Raw genomic sequence first — 13,361 nt, forward strand, 5'->3', positions numbered from 1 at the left:
ACTCTACCTGATGTTGTTCTGCTCAGTCTGTGCCCAGAATTTGCTCTACATCTTGAGCGGTGCTATGAACAACTAAACGGTACATATAATAGCGCTCCAAACGACAAAAAAAATGAATACACATTCATTTAATACACATTCAATGATTTGTGGTGGGCCGCCACAAATTAATGAATTTATGAACCATGACAATGACCATGTTATTTTGCTGCCTATTTCTCTCTAGAAAGTTTTCAAAAACTTATATTAACACATTCTTCAACTATACACAAATATTGTTTGTTACCAGCCAGCACCAATATTGCTTCCAGTGTCAAAATCTACAAGCCTGCATGAGGGGAACCTTTTTTTGGTCCACTGCAGAGCAGTGCATCTTGGTAGTTGTAAGGTTTCTGAGCTCTGTTTTCTCTAGTCATGTTGCAAAAATGTCAAAAGTATTTGGGTCCTTCCAGAAAGCACAGTTTTATGGGAAGGCCATCATTCCAGCAGTGAAAAACTTTTTTGACTCGTGTCCACTGACATCTGTCCTCTCTCTTTTCTAATTTTCTGGCAACAGGTATTAATATTTTGAAACAGATAACACAGGGTTTCTTTTGTTGTTTTTTTTACTGGCACAAAAAATAGACAAGATAAATGATTGTCACTTGAAGAGAAAATTGCTTTTAACAGCTCTTACAAGAGACGAAGAAAGGCCTCAGCTGACAGAAAAACATGACAACACATAAAATAGAGTAAAAATACACAAATGGTGTTTGACCTTATCGTGGGAGAGAATGTGATTAGTCAGAGATGCCCACATGCAGATATACATCTGTGGGTATCTCCTCTCTGTAGTTCCTCGTCTATCCTTTACTCTCATCCTTTGCTTCCTCCTCTGACCCACTGTTCAGTCTGTTCTGTTCTCCTTTATCCATCTGCCCCATCCATCAATCACCCCCCCCTCCTCTGTGGACCCTCTATTCATGTCTTTTTACCTCATGCTGGTTCTCAGCGTGACAGTAAACACGTGTGATTTCCTTTGAAGATGTTTGCAGAGGCAGCTAAACAGGGGACGAGGACAGATGCTGGCGTTATCGTACACTGGGAACACAGCAAAGGCTCAAGCTCCACCGCTTCATATACTCAGTGATTGGGAAACACACAAAGACAATGCTGTGCACAATCTCTTTCTGTTTTTCTTTCTTTGGACAGATGCTGGTGTTATCCTTCATTGTGAACACATCAAAAGCTCAAGCTACACAAACACACAAACACAATGCTGTGCAGTCGCTTTCTGTCTTTCTTCTCTCTTTCCATTTTTCTTATTTCCGTCTTTCTTTTTTCGATCTTTGTTTCCTTCCATCTTTGTTTCATTTCATTTCTTTTTTCCGTCTTTCTTTTTGTTTTCTTTTTTCCACCTGCCTTTCTTTCCGTCTGTCTTCCTTCCCTCCTTCCTTCACTTCCTGACTTTCTTCCATCCTTTCTTCCCTTGGTCCCTTTTATGTGGACCTGAATCTCTTTCTCAGTTTGACTTGATCACAGTCAACAGGCCAAAATGGAACTTTTCAGTAACCACAAAGCAGATGACTTAATGTCTGGGAAGTTAATCAAAGAATCGTACCAATTTACAACAGCATCTTCAACTGCATCCATCGCATCCTCATTTGTCACAATTATTATGGCCATTTTTCTGGTTGTGACCCATTCATAATCCCCCCATAAATTCAACTTTACTCTTCGAATAACACCAAAAAATTAATGAAATAATACACTACATAGATCATTGTGAGTATGCATGGTTAGACATAGTACGAAAAAGGTGTATTTTCAAGGCTTTTTGGTCAAAAACTGCAAGAGGCGGCTTCACTGTAATCTTTAATCTTTGCTACAGTAAACAGCAGAGATTCTGTGGACCTGAAGGCTATATAGAGGTCAGGGACATAACTTTGGAGCATATCAACTATACAGTCAAGGGTAAGAATGTATTTATATTACCAGGATCTTCAAAAGCTATCCTTAGAATACCTCGAAGCCAGTGCAGGAACTAAAGGACAGTAAGTGATGTGAGCTCAGCTCTTTGTTTCAGTTCCTCTCTGCCAGCAGCACTCTGTAAGCTTAAATTGTTTTATAGACTTTTTGAGGACACTGGAGAGCAATGTATTACACTAGTTAAACCTAATTGTAATAAAAGCCCCACATGCTGTTTCACTGGGAGGAAGAAACACTTTTACCTTTGCAATGGTCTTTAAATTACAGAGGGATGCTTTGGTTAAGTTTTTTGGAGGGGTTCCAGTTTAGCCAGCAGATGTCCAGATATCCAGATGCCGAATATGTGGACCAAGACTTCTCTTCAATGCGCTAGTAATTGCTTACAGTGCATTTCGCAACTTGAGACACTATATACACAGAGCAACGACACTCAATCAACAGATAGCTACTAAAACGTACAGATATGTTTTAAAGAAAAGATAATAAAAAACTAGGTCTTTATCAGACGAGAGCTGGTAGGTTCCAAGATTGCATTTTATCGAATGCATTCCACCTTTTTTTATCACCACAAGGACTGTTCACCTGCATGCAACCAATGCTGGCTCAAACGTGATTAGTCAATACTACTCAGACTACAAACTACAGACTACAAATGGAAACCAGAATGCTTCTGATACACCACAGTCTTGTCCCATTGCTTGCAGGTTGGAATCTGCAGGTTTGCAGATACAGTACATTCAGTTTTTAGAGATTACCACTAGGGGGCTCTCATCTGGAAGTAGCAAAAGGAGGAATAGCATGACTTTTTCTGACCGTCACAAAACCTCTTAGGCCGTGTTCAGACAGATAATTGCACTGTGTGAAAAATGCAGCCCTCTAATACATCTGAATGGGACTATATGTGGGCAAGATGTTGATGAAATGAAATGAAATACTCCCAGAGGAACTTTCCTGATGGATTACTTTGCAATCCACAGCTTTGTTGGTAATCACTACAAAGACAAATAAAAGGACTGCCGCTGTGAAACCTTTCCAGAGTTCTAAAAATTTACTTACTTAAATTGGATTTCATCTCAGCGGTACCTGAAGCGACAGACACTCACCAGCACAGGCCCTTTATTGCAGAGCTATTTTTGATCTTCTCCACCAGATTTTTACCATAGAGGTGGCAGAAGGCAAAACGTTCTTAAGAATTGTGTTTGCAATAAAAACAGTTCTGTTAGACACTGAAGAAGACCCTGTTTGGTGGTTTGGTATTGGAAACCACCTTGTCAGAGTCTTCAGTGTTATTTAGACCTTTGCTGAATGGAAAGTCCCTTCCCACAAACTAATCTTTCTCAGATAACTCACTTTTTATCAAGACAGTTGTCCTGTATCTAGACATTTTATGCCCCAAGCCAATTCTCAAATGGATGTCCAATTTTGCCGGCTGACACAACCGCTCAGAGATTTGTCACTCAAATGCAAATCTTGTACAGTATATCCTGCCGTAAAGACATGAGCTAGGTCTTAAGTTGGACATCTGTCACCATCGGTGTCTGGCTCTCTTTCTCTGTCCCTATCGCGCTCCCCATCCCTTTTCCTCTGTCAATTCAGCTGAGTTAAACGTACCCTCTCTGTATCTCTTTCTGTCTCTCTCTTCTCGCTATATCAAGCTGCCACTGAGCTGGATGCCTGCAGCATAACAGGTTCTCTTAGCCACTATAGGATAGTCAAAAGAGTGATGCATTATTTATCCCAGAATACCCTCAGGTTCAGCTGTGCTTTCGCCATCCTCTTGGAAGTCTTGGCACAAGCCAAGATAAGGGACAAAAGGGAATGTAATGCAATCTAGGAAAAAGCAGGGTAAACAATGAGCGGATGCCAGGGGAGTTACTTCTGATTAAAGCCTTTCCTACCTCTTTCTCCTCTGCTGATGAGCTCATTCATTCTCGTTTACATATGAACCACATCCCTCAAGAACTTACACATCCATCACTCTGTGCACACAAAGTATACAGTGGAGAAGGGAGGGGATTATAGCAAGAACTACCTCTGATTTATTCTGCTTCCTCCTATTAACTGGCTCACCTGGACTTCCTGATCGCCAATTAACTTCTCTAATTATTAGGGCACAGCCAGGCCTGATGTTCATCAAACACTCTGATTACCTCAAGGAAATTAGTGGGACAGTGGGGACTAACAACACTGAGTAAGTCAGAGCACTGCAGACAGACATTATTGGACAAAAATAAGCACTAATCAATGTCCAAGTTTGAGTGTGACTGTGAGCATGTTTGAGTGTGTGAGCAGGAAGTAAGTGGAGTGTGATGAAATGAAGTCATGATGCCTCAGTGACTCTTCAGGACCATTAATTTGCTTTCCAGGCTGTGCACAAAGCAAGAGTACATCATGCAAACACACACACATCCGCACAGTACAATGGCGTGCTAGAGATGGGTATCAAAGCTTAATGTTTTGATTGTTTGTTCGTTTTTAACGGCGGATGGAAATGTGTCAATAGTAAGGATATGATGATATGATGATATCACCATTAAGTATTGGGATTTGTTTTATCTAATTACTGTTTTAAAACTAGGCAATGTGAAAAAGTTGAATCATTCACTTCAAGATAGGGATGTCCCGGTCTTGTTTTTTTTTTTTTCTTGCCCCCCGGAATTCGATCTGAGTACTTAAATGCCCAAAAGTCTCAATCCAATAACTTCTGTTTCCCTAGATAATAGAGCTGAGGTGTACACTTTAAGAAAATTTCTTTACAGTCATTTAAAAATGCCTGCATCTAAGTTGTTCCTTGTTGTTTCTTTTATTCATTAGCCTATTATTTATTTGTTTATTTATGTATTTTACAAAATAAAGTATATTATGACAAACCTTCCCTTGCATCTTGTTGGCCTCGCTGTCTTGAGGGAATGTCTCCGTCTCTTTAAGGGTCCAATATTTGTTGGTACAGCCTGTGTCTCAGTTACCTGAATGAGCTGTATTCTGTTAAGTGTTTATTTTTGTCATCTGCACATGTTTTGGAGTGGATTACCTTCATTAACAAATAAGCCACAATGACTTTTTCCTTGGGTGCTTCTGTTTTACTTCACAGTGTTCAGTGTGACTGTAGTAAGCTGTGCACTGGTTTCCACTGCTCTCTCCTCTGAGTGGGGAGGGGAAACACCATGCGCTATAGCTAAATTCTCACACTGAGTTAAAACGAAAGCAGTTCTTATATCTTTGGTAAAAAAAAACAAAAAAAAAAAACGGAAATAAACAGTCTCATACTGCAATTTTGTTTATGGGTTGTGATGTTTTATGGTGGGCAGGGCTCAGCCCCTGTTCTTAAGTTCAGCAGAGAGCAGAGATAGGCAGCTTAATGGAGCAGAGGTGACCAAGACAGACCTCTGTGCTGCTCTGCATGAAAGTAAAAAATTATCTAGCTGACATAAAACAAAGGATTGCATGTTCTGTAAGAAATGCCTTGAAATGCCTTGATCTGCCCCCAATCTGATGTTTGACGTCAGACCGGGACATCCTTACGTCTAGAGACATATACAATGAGGCATATTTCCAAAACCAATGTACAACACATGTACTTTTCCAAGGCACTGTAGATCAGTTTAAGCATAAATAAATAAATAAAATATAAAATAAAAATGAAAAAAAGTGAAAAAACTGCGACAGTATCAAATGATGGTATTAAATGGATTTAAACGTGTTAAATTTACTATACTTGGATAAGAAACTTAAACATCTCAGTAAAGTTCTTGTATGGCTACTTTAGGCAGAACAGCGTAAAATGCAGGTCCACTGAATGCATGTTGGGCCTTTGATTATGTGACAGCTGTCACAGGTTAATGTCTGGTTGTCATTGTGACTCCAATCCACAGTCATCCAGGATTTGTTTGAATGACATTTAAATTCAATGCATCAGTCGGCTGGTTGAGCCTTTCATTTGCATGTTTTTCCCATGGCTGCATTGGTTTCCTGTGGATATGTCTGTTTCTTCCCACCATCCAGATTGATGAATCTCAGGTGGACCTGGGAATGCTACATTAGCCATAGTTGTGAATGTCAGTTTGAATGAGCTACTGTGTGTCTAACAGCACTGTGGTTGACTGGTGACTTGTCCAAACTCTATTCTCAGAAAAAGCAGGGATAGAAAATGATGGTGGATGGTTTTTGTCTATTGTTATCATAGAAAGGGTCCAGGTGTAGCTTCACGGAAGACTGAGCAGACAGCAGGTAAGTTGTGTCCCAATTCAGAGGCTAGATAAGGACATAGCCTACAAAGTGCATCCTGCAGTAGCCCTGAATGCCAGACTGAACCTGCACCTCCTCATCAGACGAGATGGTCTAGACTCACAGAGACCAAAACTGATGGTGCCTTCGGGTATTTCTTGTAAACCAGGCATCTGCCTTTAACATCCAATAAAGTATAAAGTCAGTATGGGTTGTAAGAGAGACAGCAAAAGTCTCTGAAGGTAAAGAGGTAAAAGGGGTGTGTGAGACTGACTCGCTGTAAAAACTAAACTGCATCTCGGTTCATAAAAAGTACACATTGGCCAATAAAACAGGGCCGCATATTGATTTCAAACTGTGTTTACACCGCACCACTGACGTCTTATGATCAATATATCACACCCCTGATATGGAGTACCTGAAAAGAAGCAATCTGAAGAAAACACATATAACACCTACACAGTGGATGCAAGGACTGCGTGGGTTATTTCTGCTTGTACAAGCACTGCAGACTTGACTGAGAGGTAAAACAAGGAGAGTGAGACAAAAAGTTCTAGACAGAAGAACCATTTCACTGAGATATGGATATTCAATAAAAAGTGCTACAAGGCTATTAATTCCAATTATCTTAACCCAACTGTGTCGAGAGTGACGCAAGTCCTTATCATCGATATGCCTGGAAATAGCCATATGTCATTTTATATCAGCACTCCTCAATGTCAAAGACAAAACCATTGATCCTCAGTCAAATCCACCAAACTTTTCAAACTTTAAGCATTATTTTAGACTATAATACATGGTGTGAAACTTTATTTATGCTGCAGCTCACTCAGTACTTTCTAATGTAATTACCTTTGAGCAAAGTAGGATTTTTCAAAAAATCATTCATAATGCATTTCATGATTATCTGGGCTTTTCAATCTTCTTCCAAGGCAGGAGATTCAACTGGTCATCTGCGTCCAAAGCTGAGCAAGTCGAAGCCATTAGCCGACACTGAATGACAGCACATGGTTGGAGAGGGGAACTCAATTAACACTTGACACAATAACCACGGCTCTCTCTCCATCTCATCAACTAGCTGTGGGCAACAGATGAGTCTTACTCTATCGTACACATTATATAAATAAACAAATAAATACAGACCAAAAAACTGTTTTTATGACCCACTGATGTCCATTATTTACTGTTTTTAATCATGTGGGTGTTAAGTGCATTTGCATAACTTGCCTTACTGGAAAAAAAAAGGACTCGTGCTCTGTTAGTGTAATTATAACAATAACACAATAAAAAAAATCACAGCTGCAAACTGCAAGGTTTCCATTTAGCAGTGGTGACAGGATGTACTGTGCTGTAGTCCATTAGCAGGTTCAGAGGGCCGTAGCCAGGTTTTATGCTTCGTCTTTATTATCATCGTGTGTCCCTCTTAACTTGGCTTGTTAATGTGCGACTGTCTCTCTGGTGATGATATGGGATACCGAAAGTGTAGTGATTATAACTCATGATATGTTCTAGAGCTGGACTGGCTTTACTTTGTGCATAGTACTAGTTAAGACTGTAACATAAAGGTTTTTTTTTTTTTTTTTTTTTTACATCTTTTCTTAAAAAAACAACAACTATAAAATCAATCAAGTCTTCGTCTTTGTGCATCGGGCACTGTGATTGGCTGTTAAACACTATGATGACGTCACCGCAGAAATAAGAATTTACTCGAAATTGGAGCCAAATAATTAACAGCAATACAAATTTTATAGGCTCTACTTAAATATATATTTGTATACATTGCAGTTTAATATAGTTTTGTGGGGAAAAACATTGTGGGAAAAATAATTTAACATTTAGTGTAGATTACTGCTCAAAATACACTGTCATCTCATACTGAATGTCAATGTCATCTTCCAAACACTGTTTAGAATATCCTGCCTCAGTATACATTCATCACAAATTCTGAGACAAGCAAATTTTCCATAAATGTTAGTTAATGAAATATATGTGTGTGCTTTGAGCTAAATACTAACATGCTTACAATGACAGTCCTAACATACTGATGTTTAACAGGTGTAACATTTATGATGATCGCCTTTAGTTTAAGATGATTGGGATATTATATGTTTTGCAGACTTTTGGACAACGACCAAAGTGTATAACAAAGTTATAATAAAGTTGTTGCAAATCGTCCTTAAGGGATGAATGTCTGCAACAAAGTTCATGACAATCCATCCCATAGATGTTGAGACATTTCATGCGGAAAAAAAAAGTCAAACTTATAGTGAAGCTACAGGAAAAGTCAGTAGGGTTCATCCTTTGTCCCAGCCATATTTCATGGCAATTCATCCTACAGTTGTTGTGATGTTTACTAAAACCCCAAAGCGTAGACGTCATGGTGGTGCAATTTAAAAAAAATAATAATAATAAAACATAAACATATATATATATATATATATATATATCAGCTTGAAATATTCACCTTTAGTTGGGTCCTAAACCAAATGTGAGGTCCTGGTCTCTAAGTTGAGAAACTCTGCTCCGACCCTTTGCTGAACCTTTGCCTTGACAGTTATTTCTCACCTAAAACTGCCTCATCCAATCAGACAAAAGGTACTAAAATACAATCATTTTAGAGGGTTATACACAAACACAATCAAACACACACACACACACACACACACACACACACAAATCCATACACACACACACACACACACACACACACACACACACACACACACACACACACACACACACACTGACCACTCAGCCGAGGCAGCATTCAGTATTCTGATGAACACCCTCTGCTCTGTGCTCCATCACTCTCACTTCAATTCTACATAATAGAGGCCAGGTCATTCATTAGCCTCCTTTAAACTGTCAATCGGACGGAGGGGGGTAGGGAGCGAGAGAGTACGAGTCAGAATGGGAGAGAGAGACACACAGCCGCTCTCAGTGTTAGGACTGATAGGCCACTAAAGCCTTTTTATGCTGCTGTGATCTAAAGCACAGCCATTCTTTCAGCGTTGGTAGTTAAGAGGGAAATAAAGTCGGCTTAATCTTCTACTTCATCTTACACTCGCAATCTTCCAAACGCCAAAACGCACTCACACAAAACCACACACTGCTTTGGATGACATTTTTATTGCATGTTTGATATGTAGATGCCCATTATTTTTTCATTACGCCAAGAGGGTTCCGTTCTCTTTTTGTCTTGTTTAATCTTCTACATCTTTCCACACTTTCTTTGTGTAGCCTTTTTTAAATACGCTACCATTCAAAAGTTTGGTATTGCCTGCCACAATGTCACATCTGAGGTGGTCTTTATTGCTTTTAGGTTGATTCAATTCCATTCTTCAAATAGATATTGTTTTGTATGGAGGGTTTGGTTTTTACATGATGAATAAAAAAAAAAGCTGTACAATGGTTCAGTCAGAGTGAGAACTGAAAGGGTAGAAAGACACAAACATCCCTCTGAGCAACAGCTGAGTAGGATTCGACAAAATCAACAGCCATGGTAAAGAAACCGGAAGTTTAACCCTTTGAAACCTGGCAAACTGGCTTAATTTCTTTTAAAAATATGTGAAGGATGCAATGAGCAACTTAAAAAGAAATTACCCAAAAATTAACAAGAAATAAGCTTTAAAAAAAGTACAAGAAAATTACCTGAAATTAGAAAAAAAAAGAAAGAAAGAAAACTAAAGTAAAACAAATAAGGGGATCACCTGCAAAAAGTGCTAAAAAAATTATTTTCTGTAACATAAATCAGAATTTATTATTATTGTAATTTTGAATATAATTATAGTAAGACTATAGTAAAACTTTTTTCTTCTTTTTTGTACCAAACATTTTTTAAACTGTTTTTTATTAAAAAAAAAAAATAATCATAATAATAATAGTTAAAATCTACTAATTACAAATTTCTTGCAAAATGTGGAACATTTCTAACCAAGTTGCTTTTTGCCTCTTTCCCCATGTTTTTGAAAGAAATCACACCAATTTGCTCAGTATATTAGGCGAAGGAGTGGTTCTGCCAATTGGTAAATGCTACAATTCACCAACGTTCCCTAAGTGCAGGCTGATGCTACTGCTAATGGTTGTGATTGTTTTGTTCAGTAACTCCACAATTCATCCTGTGGAAAGGTTACATGAGGTTACCATTTCAAAATGAAACAATATATTTATTAATCAGAGCACTCACACAAGAATTTAGCACTAGCAGAGCGCTAAACATTTTTAAGATTTATGAATGAAGCCACACACTCACCAGCTATGTCATTAAATGTTTCCTCCACATGGGACAAACATGTGCATATATTTATTCCCATTGCAGAGAAATGATCTGATTAAGTGTTTACATGGTCAGTAGGCTCTAATGTCTAGATGTCTAATGTCTATTCATATTTTCTGAAACGGATCTCAAATAAGCTGAAAATCCCTTGCAATTAGGCTGGATTGGGGCAGTCTATTTCACTTGTGGCAGTTACATGAGGTATTTTCAATTCTGTTTGGACTATTATTCTGATTATGATTGGAATATTATGATCCATGCAAATGCTTATAATGCCAAGTGCACAGAAACGCCTATAACAAGCTGGAACTCACAGGCAACTTGTTGCTTTAGCAAAGTTATTCTTCAAGCATAACAACAGAAATAGAAGGCTGTCTCAGGTTAGCACTACTGGAATTGGACAGGGCTGGCCCCTAAGAATTATATCAGTACAATCAGATTTGGCAGTTCAATACAAATATTCGAGGTTCAGGGTGATGATTCACTGGTGATAAATTGGATGAGGGAATATCAGGTTACTTGCAAATCTCAGTTTAAACCATTTAAGCAGTCTGTAGGCTGCAGAAGAAGAAAGAAAGAAAGGTCAAATTCAATAGAGCCTAATTGCACTGTTGTGGTTTAATAATGATCGAAGGTCCCTTATGCTTTACTGGACCCTAAGACAAATTTTAAAACTGGGATCTAACAGTATTCTCCCCTGCTGTCATGCAACACTGTGGGGACATCAACTAAATGGAAGTCTGAATAATATAATTCTTCTTTTGGGGCCAAAACAATTTCAAAAGTAAATAATACATTTGCTATCTGAATTTATTTATTCTGTTAAAATATCCATTATAGAAGAGAGGAAGTAACTCATCAATATGTAACAGCTGATTCCAAACTTCCAAACTTTCTTTCCAAAAGAAAGAAAGAAAAAAAGAAAAAAAAAACCCCTGTGCCTCCTCTCTTCCTCCTTCCATCTTCCTCTGTGGACTAAAGAACACTAACTAAAAAAAACAAGAAAAAATAAGAAAAAAAAGAAACTTTGTTTACTTTGTTTTCTTTCGTAAACTTTATCAGCATATTTTTTCATAACGCTGAGTGCTTTACTGTCAATCACCAGGCACTTCAAATGATTTCCTAAAAACAAACTCTTACAAACTCTATTTTCACTGTTAAAAAAACTTTAGCAGGTGCTGTTAAGTTGCAGCAATAAATGTGTTGTAGCAGTAAAACATAATGGTGTTCTCCATTAAAACAACAATCTCGCCCAAAGTCTATTAATCTTCAATTAAAAACATTAAATGACCACACACACACACACACACACACACACACACACACACACACAAACACACACACACACACACTCACATGCGCGCGCGCAGTTTCCAGCTCAATGGCCCCAGGACAAGAGTGGCCCCCGAGAATTTTGGTATGCGTCACTTTCCATTTTGTCTTCTGGACAGAATGTGTGTGTATGTGTGCTCATATGTCACTGTGGGTCTGTCTGTAGGAGATAATGAGGCAGTGTGTGTTTTACCCAGCTAACCTCTGGACTGAACCATCAAGTCCAGTGAGTTGGCAGCTACAGTGGAAAACGGGGAGCACAACTTTGTCACACTGCTGCACTCTGTTTTGACTTTCTCTGCTCTGCTCAGCTCCACGGCAACACATCTACCCCAAATGGGTTTCCAGCTCGTTCCACAAACCTCAACAATGACAAGCCTATGGTGCCTGGAGGAATTATTGCTGCGCGACAGCCGTGTGTCTCTTTATTGGAGGTTGTCAGGATGTGACTCAGACAGTGACATGATTGAAGAGAGCAGGAGGAATTGCTTTAAACAATAAATGAATAGCAGCCTGTGAAAATACTGGAAAATGACACACTTAGTGGCTGGCTTTTTCCATCTTCCCTTTATACAGACAAAAAGTTTGATGAGCTGGTTATTGCAACTCGTGCAAAAACACAAACCTCTTCTCTAATGCAATAAGAAATTAAAACAAACAGAAAAATTGAGTGTTTTTCCTCTTCTAACACCTCAAGCAGTTTGTTTCCTCATCTTGTATGCATCAGTGAATTTGGCAAATTTAATTTAGTTCAGCTGTTCACACTGTAAGAAAGCTAGTAAGCGTGATGTTTTCTTTTTATTTACTAATTAGGGATGTCAACATTTAACTAATAATCAGTTTACTGCTGAGATTGTTTTTGAAGGGTAAGGTGTGTTAGTCTATAGAATCATTTTGCTTCTCTTCAGTTTACTGTACTTAATATAACCTGGGTCTAACCTGGAAGCAAACATGCTGCTTGTAACGTCATCCCGACCCAAGAAACACTGTTTACTTACCAGGTCACCCTGGTGAGTAAGCTGCTAAAAATTGAGCCACAAACCACTTTTAGTTTGTTAGCTACTGATAGGTCTGTTAGTGCTGTTAGCAGTGTCAACACAGCTCGTGATACTAACATAGTTAAATGTCTTCACATGGTTTGTGGCTAAAAATTAAGGCATTTCCTCACAGAGGCTACCTGAGGGAAGACTGGAGGGTCAGCAGTGAGCACCATGTTTCCACGTGTTAATGCAGATAGCTGGCTAATTGTCAGCAAAGCCAACAAAAAATAAAACAAAAGGCGAGGTTTTGCCATCTCGAATCATTGACATTTTATGACCTCTAAATGGATAGCACTTGAAATGCAATGCTCACTGAGTTGGACGGAGTGCTGGATTATTTTGTCATTTTTTTCCTTGAAATTATTGACCATTGTTACCAGTTTATGGTTGATGGGCTACCAAAAGTAAAATATGCCAAAACTGACATCCCTGTCTTTAATAATATGTATACTAGCAGCCATTGCCATGTGAACAAACAACTAACATAAATGTGATGTGAAAAATATCACAAAACACAAACC

At 38.6% G+C, this 13,361-nt stretch overlaps 1 protein-coding gene across 2 annotated transcripts in view; it reads right to left on the bottom strand.

Annotated features, from left to right (window-relative positions):
* The window catches only part of LOC121963630 (carboxyl-terminal PDZ ligand of neuronal nitric oxide synthase protein-like), a 242,336-nt gene that overhangs the window by 101,804 nt on the left and 127,171 nt on the right, over positions 1-13,361 (bottom strand). The window lies entirely within an intron of this gene.

This window comes from Plectropomus leopardus, chromosome 3 (assembly GCF_008729295.1).
Source record: "Plectropomus leopardus isolate mb chromosome 3, YSFRI_Pleo_2.0, whole genome shotgun sequence".
Lineage (NCBI taxonomy): Eukaryota > Metazoa > Chordata > Actinopteri > Perciformes > Serranidae > Plectropomus > Plectropomus leopardus.